Below are 19,910 nucleotides of genomic sequence, written 5' to 3' on the forward strand. Positions count from 1 at the left end.
GTGAAGATGGGTTTATATAGGAGTGGAAAAGGGGGTATGGTTCGGCCATTATGGGTGGGTTTGGATGGGAAAATGGTTTGAATTTGAATGGTGACGTAGGTGGGGTTTTATGAAGGATGGATGTGAGTGGCAAAGAGAATGGTGGGATTTGATAGGTGAGGGGTTTTTGGGGAAGAGGTATTGAGGTGATTGGTGAATGGGTAAGAAGAGAGAGAGAGGTGGGGTAGGTGGGGATCCTGTGGGGTCCACAGATCCTGAGGTGTCAAGGATATCTCATCCCTGCACCAAGTGGTGTGCAAAAATGCCCCATTCTGCCAGTCCTGGCGTTAAACACCAATTTGGTGCCTATTTCTGGCGTTAAACGCCCAAAATGGTGCCAGACTGGGCGTTTAACGCCCATTCTGCTACCCTTACCGGCGTTTAAACGCCAGTAAGTTTCTTCTCCAAGGTGTTCTATTTTTAATACTGTTTTTCCTTCTGTTTTTGCTTTTTTAATTATTTTTGTGACTTCACATGATCATCAACCTACAGAAAACATAAAATAACAATGGAGAATAAATAAAATTGGGTTGCCTCCCAACAAGCGCTTCTTTAATGTCAGTAGCTTGACAGTGGGCTCTCATGAGGCCTCACAGATACTCAGAGCATGATGATGGCCCCTCAACACCAAACTTAGAGTTTGGTTGTGGCCTCCCAACACCAAACTTAGAGTTTGAATGTGGGGATTTTGTTTGACTCTCTATTGAGAGAAGCTTTTCATGCTTCCTCTCCATGGTTACAGAGGGAGATCCTTGATCCTTAAACACAAGGGAGTCCTCATTCACTTGAAGGACTAATTCTTCTCTGTCTACATCAATCACAGCTTTTGCTGTGGCTAGGAAGGGTCTACCAAGGATGATGGATTTATTTATACACTTTCCAGTCTCTAGGATTATGAAATCAGCAGGGAGGTAGTGGTCTTCAACCTTTACCAAGACATCCTCTACAAGTCCATAAGCCTGTTTCTTTGAATTATCTGCCATTTCCAGTGAGATTCTTGCAGCTTGTACCTCAATGATCCCTAGCTTCTCCATTACAGAGAGAGGCATGAGGTTTATGCTTGACCCTAGGTCACACAGAGCCTTCTCAAAGGTCATGCTGCCTATGGTACAAGGTATTGAGAACTTTCCAGGATCTTGTCTCTTCAGAGGTAATTTCTGCCTAGTCAAGTCATCCAGTTCTTTAGTGAGCAATGGAGGTTCATTCTCCCAAGTCTCATTACCAAATAACTTGGCGTTTAGCTTCATGATTGCTCCAAGGTACTTAGCAACTTGCTCTTTAGTAACATCTTCATCCTCTTCAGAGAAAGAATACTCATCAGAGCTCATGAATGGCAGAAGTAAATTCAATGAAATCTCTATGGTCTCAGTGTGAGCCTCAGATTCCCATGGTTCCTCATGAGGGAATTCCTTGGAGGCCAGTGGACATCCAGTGAGGTCTTCCTTAGTGGAGATCACTGCCTCTTCCTCCTCTCCAAGTTCGGCCGTGTGGGTCATGTTGATGGCCTTGCACTCTCCTTTTGGATTCTCTTCTGTATTGCTTGGAAGAGTACTAAGAGGGAGTTCAGTAACTTTCTTACTCAACTGACCTACTTGTGCCTCCAAATTTCTGATGGAGGACCTTGTTTCAGTCATGAAACTTTGAGTGGTTTTAATTAGATCAGAGACTACAGTTGCTAAGTCAGAGTGGCTCTGCTTAGAATTCTCTGTCTGTTGCTGAGAAGATGATGGAAAAGGCTTGCTATTGCTAAACCTGTTTCTTCCACCATTATTGTTATTGAAGCCTTGTTGAGCCCTCTGTTGGTCCTTCCATTAGAGATTTGGATGATTTCTCCATGAAGGATTGTAAGTGTTTCCATAGGAATCTCCCATGTAATTCACCTCTTTAATTGCTGGGTTCTCAGGATCATAAGCTTCTTCTTCAAATGAAGCTTCTTTGGTACTGCCTGTTGCTGCTTGCATTCCAGACAGACTCTGAGAAATCATATTGACTTGTTGAATCAATATTTTGTTCTGAGCCAGTATGGCATTCAGAGTATCAATCTCAAGAACTCCTTTCTTCTGATTTGTCCCGTTATTCACAGGATTCCTTTCAGAGGTGTACATGAATTGGTTATTTGCAACCATTTCAATGAGTTTCTGAGCTTCTGCAGGCGTCTTCTTCAGATGAAGAGATCCTCCAGCAGAGCTGTCCAATGACATTTTGGACAGTTCAGATAGACCATTGATGATCGGATAATTTATACGCTTTTTGGCATTGTTTTTACATAGTTTTTAGTATGATTTAGTTAGTTTTTAGTATATTTTTATTAGTTTTTAATTAAAATTCACATTTCTGGACTTTACTATGAGTTTGTGTGTTTTTCTGTGATTTTAGGTAATTTCTGGCTGAAATTGAGGGACTTGAGCAAAAATCAGATTCAGAGGTTGAAGAAGGACTGCAGATGCTGTTGGATTCTGACCTCCCTGCACTCAAAGTGGATTTTCTGTAGCTACAGAACTCCAAATGGCACGCTTTCAATTGCGTTGGAAAGTAGACATCCAGGGCTTTTCAAAAATATGTAATAGTCCATACTTTGATTAAGGATAGACGACGTAAACTGGCATTGAACGCCAGTTCCATGCTGCATTTTGGAGTCAAACGCCAGAAACAGGTTGCAAAGTGGAGTTAAACGCCAGAAACAGGTGGCGTTCAACTCCAAGAAAGACCTCTACACGTGTAAAGCTTAATGCTCAGCCCAAGCACACACCAAGTGGGCCCCAGAAGTGGATTTCTGCATCATTTACTCATTTCTGTAAACCCTAGTAACTAGTTTAGTATAAATAGGACTTTTTACTATTATATTTAGAGGGATCTTTGGAACATCTTTAGTTTCATCTTTAGATCATGTTTGGGGGCTGGCCTCTCGGCCATGCCTGGACCTTCATCACTTATGTATTCTCAACGGTAGAGTTTCTACACTCCATAGATTAAGGTGTGGAGCTCTGCTGTTCCTCATGAATTAATACAAAGTACTGCTGTTTTTCTATTCAATTCAAGCTTATTCCTTCTCTAAGATATCCATTCGCACCCAAGAACATGATGAATGTGATGATTATGTGACGCTCATCATCATTCTCACCTATGAACGCGTGCCTGACAAACACTTCCTTTCTACATGCAAACAAGCTAGAATGAGTATCTCTTAGATATCTAATACAGAGGACTGAGTCCGAGATATTAGAATCTTCGTGGTATAAGTTAGAACCCATGGATGGCCATTCTTGAGATCCGAAAAGTCTAAGCCTTGTCTGTGGTATTCCGAGTAGGATCTGGGAAGGGATGGCTGTGACGAGCTTCAAACTCGCGAGTGCTGGGCGTAGTGACAGACGCAAAAGGATAGTAAATCCTATTTCAGTATGATCGAGAACCGACAGATGGTTAGCCAGGCAGTGACAGCGCACTGGACCATTTTCACAGAGAGGATGGGATGTAGCCATTGACAACGGTGATGCCCTACATAAAGCTTGCCATGGAAAGGAGTAGGAATGGTTGGACGAAGACAGCAGGAAAGCAGAGGTTCAGAGGAACGAAAGCATCTCTGCACTCTTATCTGAAACTCTCACCAATGGATTACATAAGTATCTCAATCTTATTTTAATTATATTTTAGTACACTATAATCTCTTAATACATTTGAATCCGCCTGACTGAGATTTACAAGGTGACCATAGCTTGCTTCAAGCCGACAATCTCCGTGGGATCGACCCTTACTCACGTAAGGTTTATTACTTGGACGACCCAGTGCACTTGCTGGTCAGCTGTGCGAAGTTGTGACAAAGAATTAAGATTATGAACGTGCGTATAAAGTTTTCAGCACCGTTACCAAGGAATGGAACCGTCACGATTTCTGCGCACCAAGTTTTTGGCGCCGTTGCCGGGGATTGTTCGAGTTTGGACAACTGACGGTTCATGTTGTTGCTCAGATTAGGTAATTTTATTTTAATTTTAAGCTTTTTATTTCTTATTTTTGAAAAATTCAAAAAAATTTTTTTTTTCTTCTTTTTCGTTTTTCCCAAAATAATTTTCGAAAAAAAAAAAACCAAAAAAAAAAAAAATTATTAACAAAATCATAAAATCAAAAATATTTTTGTGTTTCTTGTTTGAGTCTAGAGTCAAGTTTTAAGTTTGGTATCAATTGCATCTTTTTAATTTTCGAAAAATTATTTTCAAAAATTTCATGCATTGCATTCTTCATGATCTTCAAGTTGTTCTTGGCCAATCTTCTTGTTTGATCTTCATATTTTCTTGTTTTGTGTCTTTTCTTGTTTTTCATATGCATTTTCAATTTGTTAATGTCTAAAGAATAAAAATTTTTAAGTTTGGTGTCTTGCATGTTTTCTTTTCTTGAAAATTTTTCAAAAGTAAGTTCTTGGTGTTCATCTTGACATTCAAGGTGTTCTTGGTGTTCATCTTGACATTCATAGTGTTCTTGCATGCATCACATGTTTTGATCCAAAATTTTCGTACATTGAGTCTTTTTATTGTTTTTCTCTTTCATCATTAAAAATTCAAAAATAAAAAAATATCTTTCCCTTATTTCACTCATAAATTTCGAAAATTTGGATTGACTTTTTCAAAACTTTTTAAAATCCAATTGTTTCTTATGAGTCAAGTCAAATTTTCAATTTAAAAATCTTATCTTTTTCAAAATCTTTTTCAAAATCAAATCTTTTTCAATTTTCTTTTCATATTTTCGAATTCCTTTTTAAAATTTTTCAAAATCTTTTTCATTTTTTTCGAAAATATTCAAATTAATTTTCAAAAATCTTTTTCTTATTGTATTTCTTAATTTTCGAAAATCTTATTAGCATTTAATGTTTTGATTCAAAATTTTTCAAAGTTGTTACTTGCCTATTAAGAAAGGTTCAATCTTTAAACTCTGGAATCATATCTTTTTAGTTTCTTGTTAGTCAAATAATCAAGTTTAATTTTCAAAATCAAATCTTTTTAAATTTTTTTTTCAAATCTTTTTCAAAATAAGTTTCAATCACATCTTTTTCAAAATAAATTTCAAAATCTTTTCTAACTTCTTATCTTTTTAAAATTGATTTTCAAATCTTTTTCCATCAATCTTATCTTTTTATTTCAATCATATCTTTTTCAATTTCAATCATATCTTTTTCAAAAACAAATTTCAAATCTCTTTTAATCAATCATATCTTTTTGTTTCAATCATATCTTTTTCAAAACTACCTAACTAACTCTCTCTCTCTAATTTTTGAAAATCCCTTCCCTCTTTTTTAAAATTCCTTTTTAATTAACTAATTGTTTTTAATTTTAATTTTAATTTAATTTCAATTTTAATTTTCAAATTTTAAATCTAAATTTAAAATATTTTTATTTTATTTTGTTAAATTTTCGAATTCTTCTTTCATCTCTAATCTCTTTCTATTTATTTATTCATCCATTAACACTTCTATCCTCACCCTTGTGTTTAGATTCTCATCTCTTCCTCCTTCTATTCTTACTTTCTTCTACTAACATAAAGGAATCTCTATACTGTGACATAGAGGATTCCATATTTTCTTTTCTGCTTTCTTCTTCTTTTTCATATGAGCAGGAACAAGGATAAGAACATTCTTGTTGAAGTTGATCCTGAACCTGAAAGGACTCTGAAGAGGAAGCTAAGGGAAGCTAAAGCACAACTCTCTGGAGAAAATCTGACAGAAATTTTCGAAAAAGAAGAAGATATGGCCGAAAATAATAAAAATGCAAGGAGGATGCTTGGTGACTTCACTGCACCTAATTCCAATTTACATGGAAGAAGCATCTCAATCCCTGCCATTGGAGCAAACAATTTTGAGCTTAAACCTCAATTAGTTTCTCTGATGCAACAGAACTGCAAGTTTCATGGACTTCTATCTGAAGATCCGTTTCAATTCTTAATTGAGTTCTTGCAGATCTGTGATACTGTTAAGACCAATGGGGTTGATCCCGAGGTCTACAGGCTTATGCTTTTCCCGTTTGCTGTAAGAGACAGAGCTAGAGTATGGTTGGACTCTCAACCTAAAGATAGCCTGAACTCTTGGGATAAGCTGGTCACGGATTTCTTAGCCAAGTTCTTTCCTCCTCAAAAGCTTAGTAAGCTTAGAGTGGACGTTCAAATCTTCAGACAAAAAGAAGGTGAATCCCTCTATGAAGCTTGGGAGAGATATAAGCAACTGACCAAAAAGTGCCCCTCTGACATGCTTTCAGAATGGACCATTCTGGATATATTCTATGATGGTCTGTCTGAACTATCAAAGATGTCATTGGACGATTCTGCAGGTGGATCCATTCACCTAATGAAAACTCCTACAGAAGCTCAAGAACTCATTGACATGGTTGCTAATAACCAGTTCATGTATACTTTTGAAAGGAATCCTGTGAGTAATGGGACGCCTATGAAGAAGGGAGTTCTTGAAATTGATACTCTGAATGCCATATTGGCTCAGAATAAAATATTGACTCAGCAAGTCAATATGATTTCTTAGAGTCTGAATGGAATGCAAGCTGCATCCAACAGTACTCAAGAGGCATCTTCTGAAGAAGAAGCTTATGATCCTGAGAACCCTGCAATAGCAGAGGTGAATTACATGGGTGAACCCTATGGAAACACCTATAATCCCTCATGGAGAAATCACCCAAATTTCTCATGGAAGGATCAACAAAAGCCTCAACTTGGCTTTAATAATGGTGGAAGAAACAGGTTTAGCAATAGCAAGCCTTTTTCATCATCCACTCAGCAAAAGACAGAGAGTTATGAGCAGACCCCATCAAGCTTAGCAAACATAGTCTCTGATCTATCTAAGGCCACTTTAAGTTTCATGAATGAAACAAGATCCTCCATTAGAAATTTGGAGGCACAAGTGGGCCACCTGAGTAAAAGGGTCACTGAAACCCCTCCTAGTACTCACCCAAGCAATACAGAAGAAAATCCAAAAGGAGAGTGCAAGGCCATTGAATTGATCATCCTGGCCGAACCTACAAGGGAGGGAGAGGACGTGAATCCCAGTGAGGAAGACCTCCTGGGACGTCCAGTGATCAACAAGGAGTTTCCCTCTGAGGAACCAAAGGAATCTGAGACTCATCTAGAGACCATAGAGATTCCATTGAACCTCCTTATGCCATTCATGAGCTCTGATGAGTATTCTTCTTCTGAAGAGAATGAAGATGTTACTGAAGAGCAAGTTTCCAAGTACCTTGGTGCCATCATGAAGATGAATGCCAAATTATTTGGTAATAAGACTTGGGAAGATGAACCTCCCTTGCTCACCAATGAACTGAGTGATCTGGATCAACTGAGATTGCCTCAGAAGAAACAGGATCCTGGAAAGTTCTTAATACCTTGTACCATAGACACCATGACCTTTGAGAAGGCTCTATGTTACATTGGGTCAGGGATAAACCTCATGCCCCTCTCTGTAATGGAGAAACTGGGAATCTTTGAGATGCAAGCTGCCAGAATCTCATTAGAGATGGCAGACAACTCAAGAAAATAGGCTTATAGACAAGTAGAGGACGTGTTAGTAAAGGTTGAAGGCCTTTACATCCTTGCTGATTTCATAATCCTAGACACTGGGAAGGATGAGGATGAATCCATCATTCTTGGGAGACCCTTCATAGCCACAGCAAGAGCTGTGATTGATGTGGATATAGGAGAGTTAGTCTTTCAACTGAATGAGGACAACCTTGTGTTTCAAACTCAAGGATCTCCTTCTGTAACCATGGAGAGGAAGCATGAAAAGCTTCTCTCACTGCAGAGTCAATCAAAGCCCCACAGTCAAACTCTAAGTTTGGTGTTAGGAGGCCACAACCAAACTCTAAGTTTGGCGTTGAACCCCCACAACCAAACTCTAAGTTTGGTGTTGGGAGGTCCCAACGTTGCTCTGATTTTCTGTGAGGCTCCATGAGAGCTCACTATCAAGCTATTGACATTAAAGAAGTGCTTGTTGGGAGGCAACCCAATGTTATTTAATCATTTTTATTTTATTTTCTCTTTGTTATTTCATGTTTCATTAGGTTGATGATCATGTGGAGTCACAAAAACTACTGAAAAATCGAAAACAAAATTGAAAACAGCACTGAAAGCAGAACACCCTGGGGGAAGGGCTTACTGGCGTTTAAGGAGCATCTGGCTGGCGTTTAATGCCAGAACAGAGCATGAAACTGGCGTTAAACGCCAGAAATAAGTAGCAGTCTGGCGTTTAAATGCCAGGATTGCACCCAGAGGGAAGCTGGAGTTAAACGCCAGAAACAAGCATCAGACTGGCGTTTAACGCTAGAAACATGCACCATACTGGCGTTCAATGCCAGAAATATGCTAGAGACTGGCGTTGAACGCCCAAAACAAGCATGGAAGTGGTGTTTAACGCTAGAAACATGCTGCAGTCTGGCGTTAAATGCCAGGATTGCATATATGCGGCATTTGACATGTCTAAAAGGTGCAGGGATGAGAAATCCTCAAACATCTCAGGATATGTGGACCCCACAGAATTCCTTCAGGATCTGTGGACCCCACAGGATCCCCAGCTACTTCTTCTCTCCTCTTCACACCTTTTCATAACTCTCTTTTGCTCGGGGACGAGCAAACATTTTAAGTTTGGTGTGGTAAAAGCATAGCTTTTTGTTTTTCCATAACCATTTATGGCACCTAAGGCCAGAGAAACCTCTAGAAAGAGGAAAGGGAAGGCAATTGCTTCCACCTCTGAGTCATGGGAGATGGAAAGATTCATCTCAAAGGTCCATCAAGACCACTTCTATGAAGTTGTGGCCAAGAAGAAAGTGATCCCTGAGGTTCCTTTCAAGCTCAAAAAGAATGAGTATCCGGAGATCCGACTTGAAATCCAAAGAAGAGGTTGGGAAGTTCTCACCAACCCCATTCAACAAGTCGGGATCCTAATGGTTCAAGAGTTCTATGCAAACGCATGGATCACAAGGAACCATGATCAAAGTGTGAACTCGAATCCAAAGCATTGGCTCACCATGGTTCGGGGGAAATACTTAGATTTCAGTTCGGAAAATGTAAGGGTGGCGTTCAACTAAAAAGGCATGACCTCAAACCAGTGGCTAGGGGATGGCTAGAGTTCATTTAACGCTCAATCATTCCTACTAGTAACCCGTCTGAAGTTACTATAGACCAGGCCATCATGATCCATAGTATCATGATTGGAGAAGAGGTGGAAGTTCATGAGATTATACCTCAAGAACTCTACAAGGTGGCTGACAAGTCCTCCACTTGGGCAAGGTTAGCCTTTCCTCACCACATTTGCCACCTCTGCAATTCGGCTGGAATTGACATAGAGGGAGACATCCTCATTGAAGAGGATAAGCCCATCACTAGGAAAAGGATAGAGCAAACAAGAGATCATGGGCCTCAACATGAGCATGAGGAAATTCCTCACCATGAAATCCCTGAGATGCCTCAAGGGATGCACTTTCCTCCACAGAATTATTGGGAACAAATCAACACTTTCCTAGGAGAATTAAGTTCCAACATGGGACAACTAAGGGTGGAGCATCAAGAGCACTCCATCATCCTCCATGAAATTAGAGAAGATCAAAGAGCTATGAGGGAGCTCTTTGATCACTTCATCACTTCATCAAGAGCACTCCTCTCGGCCATGCCTGGACCTTCATCACTTATGTATTCTCAACGGTAGAGTTTCTACACTCCATAGATTAATGTGTGGAGCTCTGCTGTTCCTCATGAATTAATACAAAGTACTACTGTTTTTCTATTCAATTCAAGCTTATTCCTTCTCTAAGATATCCATTCGCACCCAAGAACATGATGAATGTGATGATTATGTGACGCTCATCATCATTCTCACTTATGAACGCGTGCCTGACAAACACTTCCGTTCTACATGCAAACAAGCTAGAATGAGTATCTCTTAGATATATAATACAGAGGACCGAGTCCGAGATATTAGAATCTTCGTGGTATAAGTTAGAACCCATGGATGGCCATTCTTGAGATTCGGAAAGTCTAAACCTTGTCTGTGGTATTCCGAGTAGGATCTGGGAAGGGATGGCTGTGACGAGCTTCAAACTCGCAAGTGCTGGGCGTAGTGACAGACGCAAAAGGATAGTAAATCCTATTCCAGTATGATCGAGAACCGACAGATGATTAGCCAGGCAGTGACAGTGCACTGGACCATTTTCATAGAGAGGATGGGATGTAGCCATTGACAACGGTGATGCCCTACATAAAGCTTGCCATGGAAAGGAGTAGGAATGGTTGGACGAAGACAGCAGGAAAGCAGAGGTTCAGAGGAACGAAAGCATCTCTGCACGCTTATCTGAAACTCTCACCAATGGATTACATAAGTATCTCTATCCTATTTTAATTATCTTTTAGTACACTATAATCTCTTAATACATTTGAATCCGCCTGACTGAGATTTACAAGGTGACCATAGCTTGCTTCAAGCCGACAATCTCCGTGGGATCGACCCTTACTCACGTAAGGTTTATTACTTGGACGACCCAGTGCACTTGCTGGTCAGCTGTGCAAAGTTGTGACAAAGAATTAAGATTATGAACGTGCGTATAAAGTTTTCAGCGCCGTTACCAAGGAATGGAACCGTCACGATTTCTGCGCACCAACCATCATAGAAGATACCTATGATGCTCCATTCTGAAAGCATGTCAGAAGGACACCTTTTGATCAATTGCTTGTATCTTTCCCATGCTTCATAAAGGGATTCACCTTCCTTTTGTCTGAAGGTTTAGACTTCCACTCTAAGCTTGCTCAATTTTTGAGGTGGAAAGAACTTTGCCAAGAAGGTATTAACTAGCTTTTCCCAAGAGTTCAAGCTTTCTTTAGGTTGTGAATCCAACCATGTTCTAGCTCTGTCTCTTACAGCAAAGGGAAAAAGCATACGCTTGTAGACCTCGGGATCAGCCCGATTAGTCTTGACAATGTGACAGATTTGCAAGAATTCAGCTAAGAACTGATGAGGATTTTCCAATGAAAGTCCATGAATCTTGCAATTCTGTTGCATTAGAGAAACTAATTGAGGCTTAAGCTCAAAATTGTTTGCTCCAATGGCAGGGATAGAGATGCTTCTCCCATAGAAGTCAGGAGTAGGTGCAGTAAAGTCACCAAGCACCTTCCTTTCATTGTTGGTGTTTTCGGCTGCCATGGCTTCTTCTTGTTTGAAAAGCTCTGTTAGTTCCTCTATAGAGAGTTGTACTTTAGCTTCTCTCAGCTTTCTCTTTAAGGTCCTTTCGGGTTTAGGATCAGCCTCAACCAGAATGTCTTTGTCCTTACTCCTGCTCATATGAAAGAGAGAAGAAGAAAGTATGGAATCCTCTATGTCACAGTATAGAGATTCCTTGAGGTGTCAGAGGAAAAGAAAAATAGAAGGAGGAGGTAGAAAGAGAAGAATTCGAACTTATCAAGAGGGATAGAGTTCAAATTGTTGATAGTGGAGGAGTGTTAGTCCTTAAATAGAAGGATGTGAGAAGAGGGGAAGAATTTTCGAAATTAAAGTAAAAGATTTTGAAATAATTAAAAGAAAATTTGAAAATTTGGTAAAGGTTTTTCGAAAATTAAGATTGGGAAAGAAATTAAGTGATTTTTAAAAAAGATTTTGAAATTAGAAATAAAAAAGATATGATTGAAACTTAATTTTGAAAAAGATGTGATTGAAAAGATATGATTTGAGAAGATATGATTGAAAATCAAATTAAAAAGAGAAAGTTTTAAAATTAAAGTTGATTACTTGACTAACAAGAAATTAGAAGATATGATTCTAGAATTAAAACTTTTGATCCTTTCTTAATAGGCAAGTAACAACTAGAAAATTTTGAATTAAATTATTAATTGTAGCAAGGATTTTCGAAAAGATATGATTGAAAAGATATGATTTGAAAAAGATTTGAATTAAAAATAAAATCTTCCCTCTTATGTCATCCTGGCGTTAAACGCCCAAAATGGTATCCATTATGGCATTTAATGCCCAAAATGCTACCTTTTTGGACGTTAAACGCCCAGCCAGGTACCCTGGCTGGCGTTTAAACGCCAGTTTTCCTTCTTCACTGGGCGTTTTGAACGCCCAGCTTTTTCTGTTTAATTCTTCTGCTGAATGTTCTGAATCTTCAATTCTCTGTATTATTGACTTGAAAAGACACAATTTTGAAAATATTTTTGAATTTTTAATGATGAGAAACAATAAAAAATGCAACTAAGATCAAATAAACAATGCTTGCAAGACACCAAACTTAGAAGTTTGTATACTAAGGACTATAACAATTTGAAAATGCATGTAAGAAACAACAAAACACACAAAACAAGAGAATTTAAAGATCAGAGCTAGGAAATCATCAAGAACAACTTGAAGATCAATGAAGAACATAATGCATATATTTGAAAAATGCAAGAAGAATAGAAACATGCAATTGACACTAAACTTAAAAATTAGACACTAGACTCAAACAAGAGGCAAAAAAATATTTTTGATTTTATGATTTTATAAATTTTTTTGTGATTTTTCGAAAATTATATGGAAAAGAGAATAAAGAGATTCAAAACTTTTAATAAGAATTCCAGGAATCATGCAATGTTAGTCTAAAGCTTCAGTCTAAAAAGATTAGACATGGCTAGCCAAGCTTCAGCAGGACATTACATTCAGCAGCTAAATTGATGAGAATCAATCAGCTTTTGTGATGATAAGAACATCACCTTGAAACTCTAGAATTCATTCTTAAAAATTTTAAAAAATAAAAAAGAAAAGTACCTAATCTAAGCAACAAGATGAACCTTCAGTTGTCCAAACTCAAACAATCCCCGGCAACGGCGCCAAAAACTTGGTGCACGAAATTGTGATCATCAACAATGGCGCCAAAGACTTGGAGCTCTCAAACGTGAATCACACTTTGTCACAATTCCGCACAACTAACCAGCAAGTGCACTGGGTCGTCCAAGTAATACCTTACGTGAGTAAGGGTCGATCCCACGGAGACTGTCGGCTTGAAGCAAGCTATGGTCATCTTGTAAATCTCAATCAGGCAGATTCAAATGGTTATGGAGGATTGATAATTAAAGATAAATAAAACATAAAATAAAGATAGAGATAGAGATAGAGATACTTATATAATTCATTGGTAGGAATTTCAGATAAGCGTATGAAGATGCTTTGTTCCTCCTGAACCTCTGCTTTCCTATTGCCTTCTTCCAATCATTCATACTCCTTTCCATGGAAAGCTTTATGTTGGGCATCACCGTTGTCAATGGCTACTTCCCGTCCTTTCAGTGAAAATGTTCTACGCACGCTGTCACCGCACGGCTAATCATCTGTCGGTTCTTGATCATGTTGGAATAGGATACATTGATCCTTTTGCGTCTGTCACACGCCCAACACTCGCGAGTTTGAAGCTCGTCACAGTCATCCCTTCCCAGATCCTACTCAGAATACCATAGACAAGGTTTAGACGTTCCGGATCTCAGGAATGGCCGCCAATAATTCTAGCCTATACCACGAAGGTTCTAATCTTAGATTAGAAACCCAAGAGATACACATTCAAGCTTGTTTGCATGTAGGACAGAAGTGGTTGTCAGGAACGCGTTCATAGGTGAGAATGGTGATGAGTGTCACATAATCATCACATTCATCATGTTCTTGAGTGCGAATGAATATCTTAGAGAAGAAGTAGGCGTAAATTGAATAGAGAAACAGTAGTACTTTGCATTAATTCATGAAGAACAGAAGAGCTCCACACCTTAATCTATGGTGTGTAGAAACTCTACCGTTGAAAATACAAAAGTGATAATGGTGGTCATTGGCTTCGGCCCCAGAGAGGGAACCCGAAGAACCAAGATCAAAAAGTATATCCAGGATGAAAATACAATAGCAAAAGGTCCTATTTATAGAGAACTAGTAGCCTAGGGTTTACAGAAATAAGTAATTATTGCAAAAATCTTCTTTCGGGCCCACTTGGTGTGTGCTTGCACTGAGCATTGAAGCTTTCACATGTAGAGACTTTTCTTGGAGTTAAACGCCAGCTTTTGTGCCAGTTCTGGCGTTTTGACGCCAGAATTCTTAAGCTGACTTGGAACTTCAGTTTGGGCCATCAAATCTTGAGCAAAGTATAGACTATTATATATTGCTGGAAATCCCAGGATGTCTACTTTCCAAGACAATTAAGAGCGCGCCAATTGAGCTTCTGTAGCTCCAGAAAATCCACTTCGAGTGCAGAGAGGTCAGAATCCAATAGCATCTGCAGTCCTTTTTCAGCCTCTGAATCAGATTTTTGCTCAGGTCCCTCAATTTCAGCCAGAAAATACCTGAAATCACAGAAAAACACACAAACTCATAGTAAAGTCCAGAAATGTGATTTTTAAATAAAAACTAATAAAAACATAATAAAAACTAACTAAAACATACTAAAAACATACTAAAAACAATGCCAAAAAATGTATAAATTATCCGCTCATCAGCTTTCGATCTTCATCCAATTGGGTAATTGTCTCGGAAGAGAAATTGCTCATACTTGGATTTTCTCTGAACCTTGGAAAAGGAATGAGGAGATCATTCTAGAAATGCTCTCTCACATTGGATTAGGTTGGGGTTTGGATGGATATTGTGACATTTAATCCTACCAATACTTTGATCTATGAATGTGTGTGGTATAATCAGTGACCAAACTTCATCTCTTCCCATGAGCAATTAAATCAAGGAATTGGGAAATTGTTCAAGCTTAGAGAGATTGGATTGCCAAGGAATTGGGATCCAATCACTTAAGATTGCCAAGGATATCAATGAATGCATTGATTGAGGAAGAGATGAGAATGAACTTGATCCGGAGGATTGCAATATCTCTTGATCCCAATGTTCATTTTATTTTTAGTTCTTACATTTACTTTTCTTGTCATTTTATTTTTCTGCACTTTATAGTTTTTCCTTTACATTCATGCAATTTACTTTTCCTGTTGCTCATCACTCCTTAATGATTCGTCTAACTAGAATAATCAATTAACCATTGATTGCTTAATCCGTTAATCTCGGTGGGATTCGACCTCACTCTATTGTGAGTTATTACTTGATGACAATTCGGTATACTTGCCGAGGAAAATCTGTTGAGAGACATGTTTCCGTGCATCACCAACCAAACTAATCCTCAACTCTGTTCAAGAGGTTCAAGACCAAATCAATTTCCAATAAAACCAAATCCAGACTTGTAAATATACAGATAATTTCAAATCAAACCAATTAGAAATCTCAATTTTAACAAAATTAGACATTATTTTAATCAAACAGACAACCATATTCATCCAAGACAAATTAGACAATTCATAAGACTTACATAATCACCAGAAATACAGCTCGCACATCATATCTATTTATAACAATTTCAATTTAAATAAATTAATTTTTGATAAAAGCCCCTAACTTGAAAAGCCAAAACCATAACCCAAAATGCATTAATGAAACCTTTTCTCTCAGCCCGAAACCAACAGCAACCACAAACTGATGCCAGAACATCTTAGGCTAGTTTCACTAGCCTTTTTCTTTATTTTTAGTAGGTTTTATGCACTTTCATGCATACCTAGATTTATCCAATTATGATTAATTTAATGCAATTTCATGAGAATTATGCTATAATTACTTGTATGCTAAGAATGATTAGAATTCTCATGACTTTAGCAAGGCTTTGATGCATGTATTGGTTGATGATAGGTGAAAGAAAGCATGGAGGAAGGTTGAAGAATGAGCATGGAAAAGACGGAGAAGAAGCAACATTGGTGGCCAGGTTGGACCACCAACGTCGCCGTAAAGGTTGGAAGAGAAACAGAGCACTTCACTGTAAACACTGCCGATTCTCACGTGGTGATAAAAACTTCAATTCTGGAGCTAAATATTTTTTGGGTGACGTGTAAAAAGCAAAAATTATATATCACGCGCAAGCGTGCGTCACGCGCACGTGTGGAATGGCAAAAATTGACCATCCACGCTTACGCGTCAAAATCAAATGTTGGAGGTCCAACGTTGCCTCAAACGCTGCCTCTAACATCCGCGATGCCAAGCCCAAAAATTGGAGTTGAGAATTTTGAATCGACGCGTACAAGTCAGTGACGCATACGCGTGGATGGAAAAAAAGAAAATGCACGCGTAAGCGTCGAGTACGCGCACGCGTGAAAATGGCAACGTTGGAGGGACGTTGGAGGTCCAACGCTGAGGCCAACGTCCCCTGCTTCGTTTTAAAACTGCAAAATAAAAATCTTGCATCCACGCGCACGCGTGAAGTACGCGTACGCGTGGATAAGCATTTCTGACCCTTTTGCGCAGAAGCGCAAAGCACGCGTACGCATGGGTTAGCTGAACGTTGGCCCTCCAACCTTGAGTCAAACACCAATGACAGCAAGCTTCCTGGTTTTTCTGGTTTTGTTCTAAATGGCGTTTGAGTCAACGTTAGCCATCAAAAGTTTACTCAAATGTGAAGCATCAGGATTCAAAATTCACATAGATCTCTTCTCAACACCAAGGGAAACCAATTGGAGCCATTTTCAACCCAATTCCATCAAGGACAAAAGCCCAATTCAGAACTTGAAGATCAATGGAAGAAAGTATATAAATAGCTTAGAATTTAAGTTAGAAAGGAATTTTTTCTTTTTCATTTTTGGGGAATTCTATTTTTGTTTTCTGTAATTCTTTAGCTTTCAGTAATGTCTCTTTCAATTATAACTTCCATTTTGAGAGCTATGAACAACTAAACCCTCTCATTGGGTTAGAGAGCTCTATTGTAATTCAATGGATCAATAGTAGTTTACATCTTCTTCTTCTCTCTTTTCTCTTGATTTTGTTAGAAAGCTTTTGGTCTTAATTCAATTGGATAGTTGTCTTGAGAGAGAAGCTATCCATAATTGGAATTCTTCAGAGCCTCGAGAGAGGAATGAAGAGTTCATGCTAGAATTGCTTTCTCACATTGGATTAGATTGGGGGTTGGATGGATATAGTGACATGTAATCCTACCAATACTTTGATCTATGAATTTGTGTGGTATAGTCAGTGACCGGACTTCAACTCTTCCCATGAGCAATTAAATCAAGACATTGGGCAATTGTTCATGCTTAGAGAGATTGGTGAGCCAAGACATTGGGATCCAATCATCTAAGATTACCAAGCAATGTCAATGAATGCATTGATTGAGGAAGAGATGAAAATGACTTGATCTGGAAAATTCAATATCTCTTGAAACCCAGTGAATCCTCATCTCTGATCTACCCATTCTATTTACTTTCTGTCTTTAATTTCATGCTAATTCCCCATTCCCATTTACTTTCTAGCAATTTAAGATTCTGTCATTTAATTTCCTGCAATGTAATTTTTGCCATTTACTTTCTTGCAATTTAAGTTTCCCGCCAATTTACCTTTCTGCAATCTCAATTTCAATTCTGATTTAGCTCAACTAGCATAATTCTCTAATTAACGTTGCCCAAGTTTCCGCGCATCAAGTTTATGGCGCCGTTGTCAGGGATTGGTTTTGTATTGACAATTACTAAATTGGAGGATACCTAGATTGAGCACTTTTCTTTTCTTTTGTTACTTGAATTCCAAATTCTTCTGTTACATTTAATTTCTGCAAATTTAAGTTGTTTTTCGTTAATTTTACCTTACTTCTTTACTTTCCAGCAAGCTAACCCACTAACCGTTTGATAAATTGCTCTAACGAAGCTAACTATACTCTATTTTAGTAGACTCAAACTTGCTATTTCTTGTACTTGTTCATTGTATGACAGGTAGGAGAAATAAAACTTCAACTTCCTTTGATAGTAAACCGGAAAGAACCTTCCTGAGATTAAGGAGGGAAGCAAGAGGAAAGAGGGTTGTTGGTGCAGAAGAAGAGGAGGAATACTTTGATATAGCCATGGAGGATGATATGAAAAATCATCATGAAGGAGAGGTGAACAATCATGCCAGAAGAGGTGGGGCTAACCCTGCTGGACAATAGAGGAGAGTCCTAGGATCATACATCAACCTAAATCCAGGAAATTGTGGTAGCAGCATTCAAAGGCCAACTATCCATGCTAATAATTTCGAATAGAAGCCTCAGCTCATAACTCTTGTCCATGACAACTGTTCTTTTGGAGAAAGTGCACAAGAGGATCCTAATGAGCATCTCACTAAATTCCAAAGGATATGTGACACGGTTAAATCTAATGGTGTTCATCCTGACACTTATAGATTGCTATTGTTTCCATTTTCTTTGAGGGACAAAGCATCAAAATGGCTGGAATCATTCCCCAAGGAAAGCTTGAAAACCTGGGAAGATGTAATGAATAGATTCTTGACAAGGTTCTACCCTCCACAAAGAGTAAACAGGCTAAAAACTGAACTGCAGACATTTAGACAACAGGATGGTGAAACTCTTTATGAATCCTGGGAGAGATTCAAGGATTTGACAAGGAAATACCCTCTGACATGTTTAATGAGTGGGAGCAAATCCATATCTTCTATGAAAGGCTGAGTCATGAATTAAGGAAGGCTGTAGACCACTCATCTGGAGGTTCCCTCAACAAGAAGAAGACCATTGAAGAAGTCATTGATGTTATAGAGATAGTGGCTAACAATGAGTACTTTTATGCCTCAGATAGGAGCAAAAATAGAGGAGTCTTGGAATTGAACCATTTTGATGCAATCCTGGCCCAGAATAAGTTGATCACCAAGCAACTGGCTGAATTGACCAAGCAAATGGAGAAGACTCAGGCTGCAGCTATCCACACTTAATCATCACCCCAAGAAGAATTGGAGACAGAAGAAGGAGCCAACTGGGAGGAAGCTAATTACCTTGGAAACTCATCTAGGCAAGCTAATGATCTATACTCTAAAACCTATAATTCTGGTTGGAGGAACCACCCAAACTTTGGGTGGGGAAACCAACAAAATCAAGGCCAAGATCACATACCCCATAACCCAAACCAGTACAATAACTCCACTCACCAAAACTCTAACCAAAGACCATACCAAAGCCACAATAACCACTCTCAACACCCCAATTCCAACTAACTATCACCACATGATGATGACAGAATGGCCAAGATGGAAGCTATACTTGCAAACCTTTGCAAAGAGTTTGACGACATAAAAAAATTCAAAGAGGAGGTTATATCCAATTGGCAAAATCAAGATGCTGCCACTCAAAAGCTTGAAGCATAAATTGGATACTTGTCCAAGCAAGCTCCTGGCCAAGGTTCAAGTAATGCCACCAGGACAACTTCAAGAGAGGAATGCAAAGCTATTACCCTCAGAAGCAGAAAGGAATTGAAAGAGACTCCAAGGGAGACTCAAAAAGGGAAAGAAGAGGGCAGTTCAAACGCCAAGGAAGAAGCACAAACACCTGTTCCCAAACCATCAGAAGAGAAAGAAGCTCTAAGGCCATATGTCCCAAAGGCTCCTTACCCTCAACGCCTAATGAAGAATGCAAAGGACAACCAATTCTCCAAATTTTTGGATATTTTCAAGAAACTTCAGATCAACATTCCCTTTGCAGAAGCACTAGAACAAATGCCACTTTATGATAATTTTCTGAAAGAATTGATGACCAAGAAGATAAGCTGGAGGAATGATAAAATTGTGGTTTTAACTGAGGAATGTAGTGCTATCATCCAACACAAGCTGCCTCAAAAATTGAAGGACCCAAGAAGCTTCCAAATTCCCTGTATTATAGGGGAAATAACTGTTAAAAAAGCTTTATGTGACTTGGGAGCTAGTATAAATCTGATATCCTTAACAATGATGAAAAGAATGAAGATTGAGGAAGTAAAACCAATAAGAATGGCTCTCTAATTGGCAGATCGGTCATTCAAATTTCCTCATGGAATAGTGGAAGACTTGCTAGTGAAAG

The 19,910-nt window shown here is 38.6% G+C and overlaps 3 non-coding genes across 3 annotated transcripts; 1 reads left to right on the forward strand and 2 right to left on the reverse strand.

Moving 5' to 3' along the window:
• Positions 1–6,163: 6,163 nt before the first annotated feature.
• On the reverse strand, positions 6,164–6,271 carry LOC112774358 (small nucleolar RNA R71). Its single transcript, XR_003188851.1, has one exon. It is a non-coding gene; the product is annotated as a small nucleolar RNA R71 (small nucleolar RNA).
• A 4,434-nt stretch (positions 6,272–10,705) lies between these two features.
• Positions 10,706–10,813, forward strand: LOC112774718 (small nucleolar RNA R71). The gene has a single exon (XR_003189184.1). It is a non-coding gene; the product is annotated as a small nucleolar RNA R71 (small nucleolar RNA).
• A 7,573-nt stretch (positions 10,814–18,386) lies between these two features.
• Positions 18,387–18,493, reverse strand: LOC112773795 (small nucleolar RNA R71). Its single transcript, XR_003188324.1, has one exon. It is a non-coding gene; the product is annotated as a small nucleolar RNA R71 (small nucleolar RNA).
• Between the last annotated feature and the right edge of the window lie 1,417 nt (positions 18,494–19,910).

This window comes from Arachis hypogaea, chromosome 18, assembly GCF_003086295.3.
Source record: "Arachis hypogaea cultivar Tifrunner chromosome 18, arahy.Tifrunner.gnm2.J5K5, whole genome shotgun sequence".
In the NCBI taxonomy this organism is placed as follows: domain Eukaryota; kingdom Viridiplantae; phylum Streptophyta; class Magnoliopsida; order Fabales; family Fabaceae; genus Arachis; species Arachis hypogaea.